At 56.1% G+C, this 5547-nt stretch overlaps 1 long non-coding RNA gene across 1 annotated transcript; it reads left to right on the top strand.

The window, feature by feature from the left end:
- The first annotated feature begins 2193 nt into the window (after positions 1-2193).
- LOC132337510 (uncharacterized) lies at positions 2194-5340 on the top strand. The gene is made up of 2 exons (XR_009489191.1): positions 2194-3126; positions 3724-5340. It is a non-coding gene; the product is annotated as an uncharacterized LOC132337510 (long non-coding RNA).
- Positions 5341-5547: the final 207 nt, after the last annotated feature.

Raw genomic sequence — 5547 nt, 5'->3', positions numbered from 1 at the left:
GCCCTTGCTGCTGTGTGGTCTGTGAACTCCACAGTGACCATCTGTGGTGGTTTGGCAGAGGGGGGCTGCCAGGGACACGGGCTGGTGGCATGTCCCTCCTGCTGTCCCTTGCAATGACCATTTCATTTATATTTACCTGCATGTGGGGAGCCCAGGGTCTCCTGTGCACCCCCAGGGGTCAGCCAGGAGGCTTTTGGAGGTGGGGACACCCATGTCCTCACCCTCCTCATGCTGCCCTCATGATGCTGCCCTTGGCCCAGCAGTGCTCCCTCATCCCTGCTGGCTTTAGCAGCCCAGTGCTAAGCAAAGCAATTAGGAAATGAGGAGGGGAGTGCCAAAGCCAAGCCCCATGGGCTGGGGGTGCTGAGCCCCAGGGGGAGGTGGCAGGGTGTGCTCCAGGGGCTGGAGAGCTTTTGAAGGGCCTTGATTGTGACGAGCTAACAGAGCTGAGTGACTCTGAGCACTTTGTGGAGTTAATGGTCATGTGAAGTAATGTGAGACTTTCCCTGGCTGGTGCCAGTCCCGGTGGAATTGGCCCTGCTGAGGGAGGAATGGGCAATCCAGAGGGAAGCAGGTGGGAGAAGGAGGCACTACACCTGCTGCAGCTGAGCTGATGCAGTGCCCTTTTGGGAAGTGATTTCTGCACCAGCTGTAAGAGAGTCACAGACTGAAAGGAAGGAGCTTGGGCTGTGAAGAACCCTTTGGGAAATGGTCCAGGGTCAGTGCTGCTCTGCTGAGGAGGTAAGTGAAAACCTTGGGAAAAGGAGGCTTTGAGAATTGACCCCTCCAGAGAGGGATGTGGTGAAGGAAGAGAGGACAGGGCCAAAAAAACAAGGGGGGGAAAGGGCAGAGGATGCATCCCAATGAAGGCACAGATGGAGCAGGTGACTCCCATGAAGCAGACAGGATAAAGTCTATAATGTGAGTAGAACAACTGATTGATAACAGATACTCTCCCCAGAGGTGTGGGCTTCTGAAGCTGCTGAGCAGTGATTGTGTGCTGTCCCTTCCCATCCCTGGGCAGCAGCCCTGGGAAGGGGGGAAGCAGGGCAGGTTGCTAAGGGTGCTGTGGGGGCTGCACATACCTGCGTGGGGAGAAAGCTTCCTCTGAGTTTGAGTTAAAAATCAGGCTGAGGAAACCTTTCTGGATGGCAAATAGCACACAAAACTCTTGAGAGCAGCCTCTGCAGCAGCTGGGCTGGGGCTGGGACTGTCCCTGGACCTCACCTTGCTCGGAGAAGCCTTGGGTGGGGTGTTTGCTCCCACAGGTGCCCTGGCTGCCTCATTAAATTGCTGGAAAATGCCATGTCATGTCAAATGAAGCTCCTGGAAGATACTTTTATCCTCCAGTTGCTGTCGGGCACGTGGTGTTTGTGTCTGATGCAGCTGTTATGGGGCAAAGAAACCAGCAGAGCCATGACAAAGTTCGTTTATGACCAAAACAATTTTACAGGGCTGGGTGATTATTTTACAGTTCAAAGCTGCTTATAAGGGAATTCCTGGCATGTGAGGATCCACAGGTTGTCACGAGGCTTTAGCATCTTCATCAGTGTGGGAGGAACAGAGCCAGGGAAACCTGTCCAGGGCTGAGGTCTGGCGGCCTGGTGCCTGTCCCTGTCCCCAGGGGTGTGACAGCAGCCTGGTGCTGTGCCCACCTTGGTGCCAGGGCAGTGCTGGGGCTCAGCTGCCAGGCGAGCAGCTGGAGCTGGCTGGGCTCACATGGGCCAGCAGCGAACCCTGGACTGCTCAGCCAGTCCCAGGTCACCGCTCCGATGCACTGCTGGCCAGGAGGGATCGGATCGGCTCTGGGGACACCGGAACAGCGGCAGCCGAGCCGTGTCCGTGGCTGGGAACGCTCTCTCGGGCTGCGGGCACAGCAGGAAGGCGCGGTTGCACAAGAGCGCGGCTCACACGCGCGGCCGCTCCGGACCCGTTCTGCCAGTCCGGCCGGTGCCCGGATCGGCGGGAGTGTCCGCGGGAAAGGCAGCGGGGCCGGGCCGTGCCGTGCCAGGCTGGACTGTGCGGGGTCGGGCTGTGCCGGGCTGTGCGAGATCGGGCCGTGCGGGATCGGGCTGTGCCGGGCCGTGCGGGGTCGGGGCGTGCGGGATCGGGGCCGTGCGGGGCTGGGCCGTGCGGGATCGGAGCCGTGCAGGATCGGGGCCGTGCGGGGCTGGGCCGTGCGGGGCTGGGCTGTGCGGGATCGGGGCCGTGCGGGATCGGGCCGTGCGGGATCGGGCTGTGCCGGGCCGTGCGGGGCTGGGCCGTGCGGGGCTGGGCTGTGCCGGGCAGGACCCGCAGCCGGAGCGCTCCCTGTGCCAGGCGCTGCTCCCATCGCCCGCTGCCCTGCGGGCTCCGTGATGTGCCCGCAGCAGAGCTCCCCCAGTCCGTGACCAGGTTTGACGGTGCACAGGTGTGAGCCAGGAAGAGGTGTGTCCCGGCAGAGCAGCTCTGGGACAGTTTGCTGTCCTGAACCAGTGTACTACACCCAGACACTCCTGCCCGCTCCAGGGTCTGCGATCGTTCCTGCAGCTCCGGCGCTGCCCTGGGCTCCCCGCAGCAGCCAGGCACCGCTGAATCCTGCAGCATCCTTTTCCCCTGCTGCAGCCCCGAGCAGAACGGCAGCGCTGGGGGAGCCACCAGCACCGGCAGGGAGAGGTCTCTGAGCCCTTGGACTTTATTTCTCTGAGCCAGAGAGGAAACTTAACTTAAAAGTCTAAAAACTCAAATGTGCCCGAGAGTTGTCCTCTCCCAGTGTAGGCGTGATGTAGAGCCATGGAAAACCAAAGCCTCAGGCATTTTATGCTGTCTTCTAATTCAAGGAACTTTGATTTTACTTTTCTACTCAGCAAAACTAATCCTCCTCACTGTAATTAATATGCTGCTCAAATGGATTCTTAATTACAGATAAATCACAAATCTACACACTCAACTGTTTTGCTTTTCAAGTAATAAAACAGATCATTTGTCTTCCTCAGATGAACAGAGCCCAACCAGCACACCATTTCCCCCTTTATGAAGAATTCATTTGCCTTAGAAAGAAGGTCTTTAAAAAAACATTGCAAGGATTTCTTGAATAGGGGATCAAAGCTCCCACACTGCTGGAAACCATTTTTCGCTAAACAAGATGTGAGTAAAGGGGGAAAAAGTAAAAGTTTTTTGGTTGTGGTTGGGATTACAACACCCTTGGGAGGGACGGGGACGTGGGGTCAAGAAGTGGTGACCAGGTTAGCAACACAGGGAACAGAAGGGCAGCACAAAGGAACAGAAAGTGGAAATGGACAGCTGAATGAGGACGCATGTTTCTGTGCTGCAAGAGAATGGATGCTACATCAATTCATACTGAGAGCTGAGGGCTGGGGGCCTGTTAATGGATGGGGGACACAGCAGGGGCCAGAGGTCAGCAGTGTGCTCAGCCCGGCTAATTGACTCTCATGGGCATGCAGGGAGGGTGATGGAGCACGGGCAGGGCGTGGGGGGCACACTGTCCTGCAGCCCTGCCACACCCCTGAGGGACAGATGGACACACAGGTGTCTGATTCTGTGACTCTCCAGCACAGAGCACAAGGACTTGTGTCTAAGTGGTCTGTCCAGGGTCACTTGTGTATGACAGGGAAGAGGTACACCGGCAGCTGGGTCCTCATCATTTCATGTTCTTCTCTGGCACAGAGAATATTTGAACATTGAAATACTGAAAATTGAAATATTTTTACCTCTTTTTACAAGGCCAGCAGATGCGAGCCTGGCTGGATTTCTGCAGGAGCCCACGGCTGCAGGGACTCAGACCTGGCTGTGCACGTGGTGGGATAAATGCACTCACCTGGGCTGCTTTGCCATCTGATGGGATTTTATTTCAGCTCCCTGCCTAGGCACAGCCCAGTGACAGCCCAGTGGCACATCTCACCTGGGCTGCCCTGCACCAGCCCGGATCCTGGATCCCTGGAGGCGTGGGGCTGTGTCAGGGACAGGAGGGCACCTGGCCCTTCCCCACCCACCTGTACCTGTATCCTTGCTGTGCTCCTGCAAGGATAGCAGTGACACCAGGGGCTCTGCCCACATCCCATGGGCATGCTGCCAGCAGCTCCAGCAGAGCAGGCAGCACTTTGCTCCCCTGCCATGGCTGTCCCCAGCCCTGGTGTCCCCAGCCAGGCCAGGGGGCTCAGGGAGCTGTTGGCCCCCGTGGCTGCCCCTTGGCCTGGCACAGGAGGATGTTTCCTCCTTGTCATGGTGCAGCTGGAGTGGGAACCCCCTGTGAGCAGGCTCTGTGCTCTCCTCGCAGGGACAGGGAACAAAGCCAGGTGTCCTGTGCCTTGTGGGGCTTCTGCTGCTGGCACCTGAGGGAGGCCCTTGTCTGCAAGGCTTTAGGCACCGTGCTCAGAGCAGGAGAGTGATGAGAGCCACAGGAGCTGCAGAGGGTGGTCAGGGCTCTCAGAATCACAGAATCGCTGGGTTGGAAGAGACCTTAAAGACCACTGAGTCCAACCCAGCCCCAACAGCTCAGCTAAACCCTGGCACCCAGTGCCACATCCAGGCTTTGTTAAACATCCCCAGGGATGGGGACTGCACCATTTCCCCGGGCAGAACATTCCAGAGCTTTGTCACCCTTTCTGTAAAACATTCTCCCTAAACAGAACAGGAAGAGGCTCCCCAGGGAATGGCAGCCAGAGCTCCCAGGGGTGCACAGGGTGGCATTGTTGGGGTGTCTGGATGGTCCCTGTGGGTCCAGCTCAGGATGTTCCACGGTCCCTCGCTCCTGGCATAGGGCTCTCTGCCCTGGGAAGCTCCTCACCCTGACACAGAGGGATTTCCCAGCTGACCCATGGGGAGAATATTCCGTTTCCTCACTCTTGGATCTGCCAGCAGCATCCCTTGGTGAGTGATGGATACTGGAGATGATTTATGGTTCTTTGTTACACAAATGCCTCCACATTCTTCCCCATCCTCCCGCAGCAACCAGCAGAGAGCAGGAGCCTCAGCCTGGGAACTGCACCCAGGACGCAGAGCTGGGTCTTTATTCACTGTAAATGCACTGCTGGGGACACAAGAAAGGGAAATGTCATCGCTGTGGGGCTCTGCACCCAGGGCCCAGGGTCTGCTTCCACCTGTGTGCTGGGAAGTTAAAAGTCTGGCAAAGAAAAAGTGCTATAAATCAGGCAGAGAAGGACGGAGGGGAGGGTCAGGTTTACCCAATTTTTCATCTCAAAGTTTGTTATTAAAGTAGTGAATGTTCCAGGAGGAACAGCCATGGACTGTATGTCTTAGAGCTCTTGGATTTCAGCAACATAAACCTTTAGCCCTCGAGACTTTTATTGCATTAAATAATTTCTGTTGCTGCTAATTAAATTTCTGTTTGTTTTCCTTCATGAACAACCAGGAAAAAAAAAAAAAATCTGTATTCTTTGATCTGATAGAGAGTGCTAGATTTACCTGCATTATTGGATCTCACAGCTTATCATAATGAATAAATACATTAATTAAATAAATTCTGATCTTAATCTGGGCAAAGTTTCTTGAGTGCCCTGAGGAGCTCAGAAAGTTGCCAGGTTGCTC

Source organism: Haemorhous mexicanus, chromosome 22 (genome assembly GCF_027477595.1).
Source record: "Haemorhous mexicanus isolate bHaeMex1 chromosome 22, bHaeMex1.pri, whole genome shotgun sequence".
NCBI lineage: Eukaryota > Metazoa > Chordata > Aves > Passeriformes > Fringillidae > Haemorhous > Haemorhous mexicanus.
This window is presented reverse-complemented; position numbering and strand designations above follow the sequence as displayed.